Here is a 13,436-nt window from a genome sequence, read left to right as displayed (position 1 = left end):
GGAGATTGAAGTCAGCGTACTTAGATCTACTTACCATGGGGTCTTCACTGTGGTAAGTCGACGGCTGATGCTCTCCTGTCAACTCCACCTGCCCCTCTCGCCCTGGTGGAGTACCAGAGTTGACGGGAGAGCGCTCGGCGGTCGATTTATTGCATCTAGACTAGATGCGATAAATCGACCCCTGCTGGATCGATTGCTGCCTGTCAATCCAGTGGGTAATGTAGACGGGACAGGAGGGGACAGAAAGGGCTCCAGTCCAATTGGGAGTACACGAACAGTTTTAGGGCAGCAAAATATAAGGACTCAGTTGGATTCTAGCTGGGGCTCTAGCAGACAAACAGCCACGTTAGTTTTTACCAAGCAATTCTCCCAAAGTGCTAATCAGCTTAGCATCTAGTTGCTGTATAGATAAGCATAGAAACACACAGGCGAGAAGCCAGAAGACCAAGAGGAGATGAGAATTGGTCGGAGGATTGGTCACAATTTTTATACCCATGTATTCATGACATCTTATTAACCATAACTCCACGGCAGCACTCCACTCATCTGTTTGTAATAGCCTCATTATGCCTCTGCTTTTATTGCTGGTCTTTCACATATGTCTGAGTCAATGTTATTGCTCCTCATCATAATAGATTTAATGTAATGAAACACTCACAAGAGTTTACTCCTGGCTTCTCCTCACAGGGTACCAGAGACTTCCTTGTCGATTTGCTTTATTGTCACTGCAGGTAATTAGGGCCTCCTAGGATGCTGCTTCTCATTGCGTGAGTGGGGATGTTTAAACACATCATGGCTCAACATTCCATCCCCTACACAAATTCCTTTGGTTTCCACCAGGAAGGCCCAATCTCACACTACTGAGCTCAATGGAAATTTTGCCCCTGATTTCAATGCGAGTGGGAGCAGGCCATAACTTCATTGCTGTCTGCGCTGAACTATATAGTTTCTAATGACCAATGAGCCCAGCTGTTGCAAAGACTTATGCTCATATGTCCTAATTCTGGGTTTCTCAACCTTTTCAGGTTAGCGACCATGTATTCAAAGTCAAAAATGTTCATGATTCCCCACTTACATTTACTGTAAGAATAAAACAATGCAACAACGATAAGGCTATGCACCGTCATGGTGTGTGTTTTGAGAGGCTGACAGAGAATATCTGATTTTGAAGGATGAGGGTGTTTTGGGAGTGGGGGGGGTGTCAACTCACTTGTTGAGAAACAATCTTGTCCTAATTGACAGCTGCTTCTAAACTAGTCTGATCCTGACATCACCATATCTACTAGATGGTGCCCTGGGCTTACAGAATTTAAATGCTAGAGAAATGATCAATAAAAAAAAAAAGTATTTTATTCATAGAAAAACAAGAGGCTTCAATGCAGCTCTAATCAGCAGAAGACAGTTGCTGTTAATTGACTGACAGCGTGCAAGGACATCACTGGGACCCCAATACACAAAGGGTTAACTCTCTGGCTGTATAAGAGCTGCTGGAGAGAGGAGAGAAAGAATGCCTGGGAGAAATTCCAGATCAATCCATCCAGGTTTTGAAGGAGGAAGATCTCGCCTGGACAGAGCTCACTGCTTGTCACCTGTGTTTGGTTTCTCCCAAGCTATCCCACCGGTTCAGGCCACGTCTATACTAGAAACAAGGTGGGCTTTTAACACATTAGCTAAAACCCTAGTGTAGACCAGGCCAGTTGTAATTTTAACACTACTTAGCCCTGGTCTACACTGCGGGGGGAGGGGGGGAAAAATCGATGTAAGTTACGCAACTTCAGCTATGTGAATAAGATAGCTGAAGTCAACGTACTTCAATCGACTTACCATGGTGTCTTCAAGGTGAGTCGATGGCTGCCACTCCCCTGTCGACTCCGCCTGCGCCTCTCGCAGCGGTGGAGTACAGGAGTCGATGGGAGAGCGCTCGGGGATCGATTTATCGCTTCTAGACTTGATGCGATAAATCGACCCCAGCTGGATCGATCACCGCGGGCAGTGTAGACATACCCTTAGCTGGTCGAGGTTAACCCTACACGGCTGCTAAGGTTGGCCTTGACCAGCTATCATATTACACACCAATTGTCCTGTCTAAACAAAAGTACTAACACGCATTCCCTTCTTCCCTACTGACACCAAGCTCTTACAGTGACAAAAAGGGGCAGAGATTTTTTCTTGCCCTTAGCCCTCCCACCCAAGCTCTCTCCACAGAGCTGAGAACCAGCTTCCAGAACAGCTGCTGGCTCGTATGGGCGTATGCAGGTTGGTAACAGAGGAATTGCTGTACCAGAGTAGAACAAAGGTCAATCTCTGACAATGGCGAGCACTGGCTGCTCTAATAATCCCATACAAGACAACTAAGCAGTAGTCAAGGAAAGTTACTTCCCGACCTCAGGCAGTTTGTAGCTTGCTTAGGTCCTGTAGGATTCCAATACATGTTCTAGTTTTTATGTCTTTCACAGGCTTTTGTGCCCCTCAGGAAGCCATTTATGCACCGAAGTTACATGAGAGCTGCACTGTGTGTGATAATTCAGTTAGCGGGTAATGAGAATGTAGCGAGGTGACCAGATCTTGTGTTTAGTCCCATAAATATTTCCCTTAGACAAAGACATTCCTCCACACACAAGTATGCAAACTCAGGTACCGAGATCAAGGGCTTCTTTTGGAACCTGAATGCCTTGCTAGATCTTACCAAACATAGAATCATAGAATATCAGGGTTGGAAGGGACCTCAGGAGGTCATCTAGTCCAACCCCCTGCTCAAAGCAGGACCAATCCCCAATTTTTGACCCAAATGGCCCCCTCAAGGATTGAACCCACAACCCTGGGTTTAGCAGGCCAATGCTCAAGGCCAATGCAAATCCACTAAGATATGGGGCTGAGCCTATCCAATTAGTGCCTCAGGGACAAATTTTATGCTCAGCACATGGATCTAGATTTTGAGTGCTCTAAAGTTTAGGATATTCAGATCAAGGTGCTTCATTCACCCCATTCTAAAGGCAAGGCCATTTACAAAATATAAATCAAGGTTTGGATTATGAACACCTCCAAATTTTGTGCATCCTGATCCAGACTTTTGCTCCTCTCATCCTAGCCAACCAATCTCTCTGTGGAACTGGGATCTAAAGAGGAAAATCTTATAATATACGCTGTGAGACAGAACAGTGAAGCACCAAATAGCATTGGTACACTGCATTACCCCATTGCAGACAGGACCTGCACTTTATCACAAGCTGTTCTCTAGCTGTATGCGTGACTCCACAATGATGGATGAAGCCAAGGGTCCTGAAATAGTTCTTGCCACAGTAATTCAGAGAAGCTTCTTTGCTGACAAGTTGGGTTTGAGACGGAGGTCCTGACGTGGCAATGAGGCCCGGCGGCCCTGCTAAAATAGAATCCACCCAGTCCTGCAACCAGTGAAAATCATGATGTTTAGCAGCTTAGAGAATCACAGAATTTAAGGGCACAAGGGACCACCAGATCTAGTCTGACCTTCTGTGTCCCACAGGCCACCAAACACCACTCAGCCCCTGCACTCTAAACCCAGCCACTGAAATTAGATCAAGGTATTACAGTCCACTATTATGTGCCACAGGCAGAGAACAGGAGGGATCGAGGGGCACCAATGCCCAAGGCCCCTGCAACAGCAGAAAACTGAGTGTGTGATATATACCCAGATGATCCTGGAAAGCAGACTGCACTTCACACTGCAGAGGAAGGTGAACACCTCCCCCCCCGCCAGGTCACTGCTAGTTTGACCTGGTGAAAATTCCTTCCCGACTCCATGTATGATGATCAGTTAGACCTGGGCACCATGAGTAAGAACCAGCCAGCCAAGCACCTGCGAAAGAAAATGCTCGGTGCCACCTCAGAGCCCTGGCCCTCCCCATCCAGTGTCCCATCTCCAGCCATCCTGGATGCATCAGAGGAAGGAGACTAAAAAAACCCCACCAAGAATACATTTTGTGGGGGGAAGAGTAATCTCTTCCTGACCTCTGTAGTGACTATCTAAAGCCCTGAGGCATGAGATTTAGAAACATCTGACATAAAGCAGAAGGGACCCTCCAGACTTTTGACTCCACCAAGTCCTGCCCCCACAAAATACGTCCAGCTCTCTCTCATGCTACTATGCACCCAGCTATACTCAATGGTAGTAGGAATACCTGATGCTCCAAGTGCTTTTCATTCACAGATCTCAAAGCATTTTACTCCCAACTCTGTAGCTCAGGCCCATGCTTATCAAAAAACCACCCACTGATCAACTTGGACTCCCCGAAAAGAATGGAAGGATGTCCTCTGCACATTTTACAGTGTAGAAACATAACCAAATGCGCTCTTTCGTGCTCTCTCTCTCTCACTCGGCTCTGATAGTTACAAGGTAACTCTTTTATTTCCAGTGGATTCTAACTACCCCATCAGCCGCTGTCTTTAAAATACAGAGCAACTTTATCAAGGCAATTTACTTACCCAGTCATTAAATTTGATCCTTGTGTCATTAAAATGTGCATTTACAAAGCACCTTCCAAGGCAAATATCCAAGGGAGTTGTACGGAAAGAAATCATTTACCAAACTCAATGAGTCCAGTCAAAAGGCTTAAGGAAGTGGTGACAATTTAACAGCATGGTTACAATGAAACAAACATGCAGGTTCACAGAATACGCCCCTGGAAACAGGAGTGATTATTTGTTAAACTACAAGGAGTAGTTTACAAGGAGGGCAACAAAAATGATTAGGGGACTGGAACACAAGTTATGAGGAGAGGCTGAGGGAACTGGGATTGTTTAGTCTACGGAAGAGAAGAATGAGGGGGGATTTGATAGCTTCTTTTAACTACCTGAAAGATGGATCCAAAGAGGATGGATCTAGACTGTTCTCAGAGATAGCAGATGACAGAACGAGGAGTAATGGTCTCAAGTTGCAGTGCGGAGGTTTAGGTTGGATATTAGGAAAAACTTTTTCACTAGGAGGGTGGTGAAACACTGGAACGCGTTACCTAGGGAGGTGGTGGAATTGCCTTCCTTAGAAGTTTTTAAGGTCAGGCTTGACAAAGCCCTGGCTGGGATGATTTAGTTAGGATTGGTCCTGCTCTGGACAGGGGGTTGGACTAGATGGCCTCCAGAGGTCCCTTCTAACTCTGTTATTCTATGATTCTATGAGTCCGTGGCACCTTAAAGACTAACAGATTTATTTGAGCATAAGCTTTTGTGGGTAAAAACCTTGTTGTTTTTGTGGATAAAGACTAACACAGCTATCCCCCCTGATATTTGTTAAACTGATAGCGATCAGGAGCAAAGCTTTGATTAACAATTAACTGTTAGGGTTTGTTGACATAGGGACATCCAGAAAAGTTAAGCCAAATTAATTAAAAGATGTGAATTTGAAGTGGGTTAGCTGCATTCAGCTCCCTCATTCAGAATTAATCTGATTTAGTCCACATTGGAAGTGAATTAAAATAAAAGGCCACTTTAATTCTAAATGAGGGTATTTACATAGGGGCTGAATGCAGTTTAACCAATACACTTCAAATTCACACCTTTAATTAATTTGGATTAACCTTCCTAGATGTCCTCATGTCAACAAGCCCTTATAGGCCATGTCTACATCACAATAAAACACCTGCAGCTGGCCCATGTCAGCTGATCTGGGCTCGCATGGGCTTGGGATGTGGGGCTAGATAATTGTAGTATAGACATTTGAGCTTGGGCCAGAGCCTGGGCTATGAGACCACATGATGGTGGAGAGTCCCAGATCCCAGGCTCCTCCCCGAGCCCAGAAGTCTACACAGCAATTGTATGGCCCTGCAGCCTGAGCCAGCTGACAGGCTAGCTGTGGGTGTTTTATTGCAGTGCAGACCCAGAGACAGCACTGTAGAAATGTCACCCCATGTATTATAATCTAGATCAGGACAGAGTGCGTCTAATGTAATCAGACAAGGAATTCCATAACAATTAACCAAGGGTAAAACCTGCTATATTAATTTGGGCATGGTGGATAGAACAGTAAACTGGGGCAAATATGTACAAGAAGGAATGATATATAGAGAGGAGCCCAGCAAAGAAACCCCCAAAGCAGTGATGGGCATACAGGTTATAATACTTGAGGAAAGAAAGATCGTCTCATGAGTAGGGCACCAGAATTTCAGTTCTGTTCTCACATCTGCTTAAGATTCACTGTGTGACCATGGGCAAGTATCTGTCCCTCTGTGCCTCAGTTTCCCCATCTGCAAAATAGAGATCATGCTCATCCACCTTTGCAGAGGGCTTTAAGATCTATAGAGGGAAAGGTCTATTATTATGGGGAAATAATTGCTTCATGAACTTGTGTCATGGACTTTCAATGTATCAGAACAAAATATTTCTGCACTACTTTGCAACTAAAGAAAAATAGTGAACGTGTTTCATTGGCAAAAACAAACATTTAACACAGCGCTCTCAGAAATCTTTATTTAGCTCTACTCCATCTACAGCACAAGAAAACTGAATGCAACCTACCAGCATCCAGAGGAAATGAATACAGATTTTTATTGATCCTATCTTGGATTAAATCACTGGGTTTGGCACTCATTTCAAGTGAAAGTAATTTTAGAAGGGACAAAATGGTCATACCCATAGACTCCTTGCGATCACACTCAAACATGACGACTTCTTGAAAGAATTATAAAAGGGACACCAGACCAATACTCATTTAGCCCTAAAATGAGCTCTTCTCTCTGCTAGGGGGAGCACAGGAATTGTTGATAATGTGGAAAACTGAAATGAGACCTCTTAGAAAGCAGAGAGTCTGCAAAGAACGGCCACTTAATTAACTCTGTAAATTGCAAAACTTCAATTTGTCAGAGAGAAACCCCAAGTAGATAATTAGATGTGTAATTTTTCTTTGCTTTCCAAAGAGTTTGTCCTTCACAGATCATATACTGAATTCCTTGTCAGTTCTTGGCTTTACTTTAATCCTCTCTATTCATTTCTGTTAATACACCTGTATCTCTGATTTCAGAGTAGCAGCCGTGTTAGTCCGTATTCGCAAAAAAGAAAAGGAGAATGCATCCGATGAAGTGAGCTGTAGCTCATGAAAGCTTATGCTCAATTAAATTGGTTAGTCTCGAAGGTGCCACAAGTACTCCTTTTCTTTCTGTATCTGAGTTTCCATTAGATACTACTTCTAAAATTGTGACAATCATTAAGTTTCTATTAGAGAATTCAGCCTGCGTGTTAATTAAGAACACACTTGATCTGATAAAATAGAGACGGCCTTGTTGGCTTATTAACATATTTGTATGTGATTGGCATAATTCCAGGGGTTGAGACGTTCTTGTTTATTCTGTTACATTGTAGTGTGCCCTAATGTTTGGCTTCTAATGCTTCCTTTGATCCAGTGGGTCAAATTCACACCTACATACGTCAACTGATTGCACAGACATGCACGGAGCAGTCACTTTCACCACCATTAATTGTTGCCCAATAGAGAAGGTGAGAACCCAGGACCAGTGCACACAGCGCCACCCCATGGCAGTTTAACACAAGAAATGGAGAACGGAGCTACTTAGGAAAGCAGAGTGGGTGGTGCACGTAGCTAGTCACTGAATTCTATTCAACCTTAAAGGGTGAACTTGGCCTCTTTGCCTGTTAGCACAGCAATGCCAGAGTTCGTTCAGAGTGGTTGCTGACTTGCAGAATGAGCCATGTACACTGTGCTTTCCTTTGTGTAGTCTTTATATGTGACCTGTCTTTCTTAGTGGTTTCCTTTGCTTTAGAATAAAAGCCATCCGCACTGAAATTATTTTTTGTAGAATAAGTCTAGACTGTAGTCACTGGGCATAATTGCAGTTGGAGACGGCCTGCCCAAAATAGCTTTAATCGAGGTAGCTTGGCTCTCAAAATAGCGAGGCTGCAGCACTGCGAACCTCAGTACAGGCTCGGGCTGAGAGTCACTACCCTGGGTTCTGGTTAAGTCTGTAGGGCCCATGTTGCCACAGCCTCACTGCTCAGGGACCTGAGCTAGCCAGATTATAAAGTGAGTTTGAGAATATCAATTTAAACTACAAAAACATCCGGTGACTGCCGTCTAGACATACCATTAGTCTATGTGGAAACATAATATAATTAATCAAGATGCTGCAATTTCATGATGATGATAGATGATGATGATGATAAATACTCAGATAAGGCAGAGGAGTTGAAATATAGCCAGGACCCTTAGGTTAGCCCCTCCTCTCGAATAAAGAGTCAATGGTTAATGTCTGCTGCACCTGCTATTAAAAGAAATGCCCTCGAGGGTGATGCTTTTATCAGATTGTTCTGAATTTAATTTTCAATCCTAACGTAGCACAATTATTAGTTGTTAATCACCCTGTTCATGGCGGATTTCATCAAGCCAACTAAATGCTCCCCCTAAAAATGGGAACGTTGAGGACTTCAACAGAATTTTAATTACTTCAGTACCACAAACTGCGCTGGCAGGGTGAACAGATGATGTACGTTGTGAGCCTTCTGTGACCAGTAAGGGGTTAAGTACTGCTGAAGAGAGGAGACTAATGATGGAAAGAATGGCTCAGTGCACAGGGGCAGGGGCGGGGAGTCATGCGAGCAAAGTTTTAGTCCTAGCTCTATCGTAAAATTTAGGAACCACTACAAGATAGCATATTTCTTTATTGAGATCACAGATATCTATTTGACACCCTTCATCCATCATCTCTGTGAAGCAGCGGAAACGAATTTGCTCCTTAACCTTTCCCCTGCTTCCCACCCATCCTAATACACCTCTCTTCAACAGTGTTACATTCTTGCTTGTCTTAATTACTGAAAACATCACATTTTACCAGTTGGACAGCGGCTTGCCATCGACACTAGGACAAACTGCAACACTTGTTACACTACAGATTGTTTGGCAATATGACCCCTTTGCAAGACTTTGACTCCTTTTGGCTAATGGTATATGTATAAAGTCATCACATTAGAGTCAAGGAAGTTATATCAGGGATATATTTAACTCAATGTGTCCAACTCCTTGACAACTGAGCAGCCACCTAAAAAAACAGGCAACAAAATTCCACTCAACTTTAAAGAGCAAAAATAGCTAATAAAGGTTGTTTGCTACCAATTTATCCTGCTCAAAACAAGCCAGATGAAGTGGGAACAAGTTCCTGATTTCTTATTAAATTAACATTTGCCTGAGCCAGTTCCTTTTAAAAAGTTCATCAATCCCAATGTGAGCAATAAATTACACTTATTGTTTGCTCAGATGCTTTGGAAAACGATTAATCATTTCAACTGCTGTGAAGCTGCTCCACGGACTGCTTTTTACTCATTTAAAAAAATAATTTTTTTAGTCTTGTCTACAGCAAAATTGAGAATGGACACAAGGCTCACAGGGAGAGAGGATCATAATACATGATCAGTACCCTTTGTCCCAATCAGTGACGGACCCAAACAAGAATGACTTCACCTTTGATTGGGGCTCGGATGAATTAACACCTGGATCTAAACCAAATCTGGCAGCAATGCAGCACCTATCCTATTCTATCCAGTGCATGAGGCAAAAATCCCTAAATTGGGCTGCATTGATATTTGCCTACAAGATCAGAGGGTTCTCTGTCTGGGTTAAGACAGGGTCACAAGGGCAGCAGGGGGCTGTAAGCCAAACACATCCCCCCCATTGAGTCTGACTTGATCCCTCCTGTACACACAGGGGTAATGGGGTTTCCTTCCAACAGCGAGCTTGGGGCAGGGTACTCTTGGTACTTGGACCCAAGTGCTCCCTTTGAACACCAAGGAGCTGGAAAAAATGCGTCCCACACTAGAACTTCCAGGATTCCGATAACCGAGAATTGCCAGGTATTTACAGCCACGACAGGAAGCCTCCAAAATCTTGCAAGAAAGTGCCTCAAGAGTTCCAGCCCAATTCCAGATTCAGGAGGAGACTGAATATCTTGGGTAATTATCTGAAACCAAACCTCAAAACACTTTGAAGTTCACTCTTCACTATGCAGCTTCCCCTGAGGAATCAATCACGATCAGCCTGACTTTCAAAGGTACCGAACACCAGCAGTTCCCATTGACTTCACTAGGTGCTCAGCATCTTTGAAAGTCAGACCATCGGTAGTTACTACTTAAGAGGACCACTGGTTGGTACAGATTGGCATATGGATGGGAGGCTAGCTGGTTCCTCTAGGAACAAACAAAAAAAAACACCACACACACACCCACCCCCAAATTGGAAAAAAGGTGAGGATAGGTGGATTGGTGACCCATGTGATAGGCCAGCATGCACCACTGAGCAAAAGGGAGAATTTCACCAATGGGGTAAAATTTTTTTATATATATATATATATATGGAGGAAGTACCAAAAGCTTGAGCAATGTGGTTCTGCCCTCCATTTTATAAGAACGGCCATCCTGGTTCACAGACCAATGGTCCATCTAGCCCAGGATCCTGTCTTTCAACAGTGGCCAGTGCCAGGTGCTTCAGAGGGAATGAACAGGACAGGCAATCATTGAGTGATCCATCCCCTGTTGTCCACTCCCAGCTTCTGGCAGTCAAAGATTTAGGACATGCTGGAGCATGGGGTTGTATCCTTGACCATCTTGGCTATTAGCCATTGGTGGACTGTCCTCCATAAACTTATCCAATTCTTTTTGAATGCAGTTATACTTTTGGCCTTCACAACTTCACACAATGCAGAGTCAACCTGTGGAATTCATTTCCAAGGGAAGTAGTACTTCCTTGTTTGCTTTAAATAGGGTGACCAGACAGCAAACGTGAAAAAATCGGTACCGGGGGTGGGGGAATAATAGGAGCCTATATAAGAAAGACCCAAAAATTGGGACTGTCCCTATTAAAAAAAAAATCGGGACACCTGGTCACCCTAGTTTTAAGCCCGCTGCCTATTAATTTCATTGGAGGACCTCTGTTCCTTGTGTTATGTGAAGGACCAACCAACCAACACTTCTTTATTCACTTTCTCCACACCATTCATGATTTTGTAGACCTTTAGCATATCCCCACTTAGTCGTCTCTTTTCCAAACTGAAAAGTCCCAGTCTTTTTAAAACTCTTCATACAGAAGCTGTTCCATATCCTTAATTTTTTTGTTGCCCTTTTCGGTATCTTTTCCAATTCTACTAGAGATTTTTTGAGATGGGGCAACCAGAACTACATGCATCTACTCTAAACCATCTCTACCCACTCATACTCTAAACATGGCCTGTAAGGATATGAAAAAAGGGTGAGTCAGCTATGTCAAAGGTTTCTGGATATTACCTGCATTGTGGAAGTAAAAGGCCTGGGCAGAGACCATCAAATCGTGGAAGTCAATGAATGGCTATGCAGGTGGTGTCAGAGAGAAGGCTTTGGATTCTTTGATCCTCAGATGGTGTTCCAAGAAGGAGTGGAAGGCAGAGACGGGCTCCACCTAACGAAGAGAGGGAAGAGCATCTTCGCAAACAGGCTGGCTAACCTAGTGGCTAACCTTTAAACTAGGTTCACTGGGGGGAAGGAGACCAAAGCCCTGAGGAAGCACGAGCAGGAGAGTGCAAGCGGGGAGGGCTCCTGCCTCATACTGAGAAAGCGGGACGATCAGCGAGTTATCTTAAAGTGCTTATACACAAATGCAAGAAGCCTGGGAAACAAGCAGGGAGAACTGGAAGTCCTAGCACAGTCAAGAAATTATGATGTGACTGGAATAACAGAGACTTGGTGGGATAACTCACATGACTGGAGTACGGTCATGGATGGATATAAACTGTTCAGGAAAGACAGGCAGGGCAGAAAAGGTGGGAGAGTTGCATTGTATGTAAGAGTAGTATGACTGCTCAGAGATCCGGTATGAAACAGAAAAACCTGAGAGTCTCTGGATTAAGTTTAGAAGTGCAAGAAACAAGGGTGATGTCGTGGTGGGAGCCTGCTATAGGCCACTGGACCAGGGGATGAGGCTTTCTTCCAGCGACTCATGGAAGTTACTAAATCACAGGCCCTGGTTCTCATGGGAGACTTCAATCACCCTGATATCTGCTGGGAGAGCAATACAGCGGTGCATAGACAATCCAGGAAGTTTTTGGAAAGTGTAGGGGACAATTTCCTGGTGCAAGTGCTGGAGGAACCAACTAGGGGCAGAGCTCTTCTTGACCTGCTGCTCACAAACCAGGAAGAATTAGTAGGGGAAGCAAGAGTGGATGGGAACCTGAGAGGCAGTGACCATGAGATGGCCAAGTTCAGGATTCTGACACAGGAAAGAAAGGAGAGCAGCAGAATACAGACCCTGGACTTCAGAAAAGCAGACTTTGACTCCCTCAGGAACTGATGGGCAAGATCCCCTGGGAGAACAACATGAGGGGGAAAGGAGTCCAGAAAAGCTGGCTGTATTTTAAAGAATCCTTATTGAGGTTACAGGAACAAACCATCCCAATGTGTAGAAAGAATAGTAAATATGGCAGGTGACCAGCTTGGCTTCACAGTGAAATCCTTGCTGATCCTAAACACAAAAAAGAAGCTTACAAGAAGTAGAAGATTGGACAAATGACCAGGGAAGAGTATAAAAATATTGCTCAGGCATGCAGGAGTGAAATCAGGAAGGCCAAAATCACACCTGGAGTTGCAGCTAGCAAGAGATGTTAAGAGTAACAAGAAGGGTTTCTTTGCAACAAGAAGAAAGTCAAGGAAAGTGTGGGCCCTTACTGAATGAGGGAGGCAACCTAGTGACAGAGGATGTGGGAAAAGCTAAATGTGCTCAGTGCTTTTTTTGCCTCTGTCTTCACGAACAAGGTCAGCTCCCAGACTACTGCACTGGGCAGCACAGCATGGGGAGGAGGTGACCAGCCCTCTGTGGAGAAAGAAGTTGTTCGGGACTATTTAGAAAAGCTGGACGAGCATAAGTCCATGGGGTCGGATGCGCTGCATCTGAGTGCTAAAGGAGTTGGTGGATGTGATTGCAGAGCCATTGTCCATTATCTCTGAAAACTCATGGCGATCAGGGGATATCCCGGACAACTGGAAAAAGGCTAATGTAGTGCCCATCTTTTAAAAAGAGAAGGAGGATGATCCTGGGAACTACAGGTCAGTCAGCCTCACCTCAGTCCCTGGAAAAATCATGGAGCAGATCCTCAAGGAATCAATTCTGAAGCACTTAGAGGAAAGTGATCAGGAACAGTCAGCATGGATTCACCAAGGCAAAGTCATGCCTGGCTAATCCAATTGCCTTCTGTGACGACATAACCGGCTCTGTGAATGAGGGGAAAGCAGTGGACTGAAAGAAGTTATTCCTTGACTTCAGCAAAGCTTTTGATATGGTCTTCCACAGTATTCTTGCCAGCAAGTTAAAGAAGTATGGGCTGGATGAATGGACTATAACGTGGATAGAAAGCTGGCTAGATCATCGGGCTCAACGGGTAGGGATCAATGGCTCCATGTCTAGTTAGCAGCCGGTATCAAGCGGAGTGCCCCAAGGGTCG

The 13,436-nt window shown here is 44.3% G+C and overlaps 1 protein-coding gene across 2 annotated transcripts in view; it reads right to left on the bottom strand.

The window, feature by feature from the left end:
* Positions 1-13,436, bottom strand: part of LOC125626500 (tetraspanin-15-like) — a 290,723-nt gene that overhangs the window by 111,054 nt on the left and 166,233 nt on the right. The window lies entirely within an intron of this gene.

The sequence above is a fragment of the Caretta caretta genome, chromosome 26, assembly GCF_965140235.1.
Source record: "Caretta caretta isolate rCarCar2 chromosome 26, rCarCar1.hap1, whole genome shotgun sequence".
NCBI lineage: Eukaryota > Metazoa > Chordata > Testudines > Cheloniidae > Caretta > Caretta caretta.
Note: the sequence above shows the minus strand (reverse complement) of the source record. Positions and strands in the feature narration are given on the sequence as shown.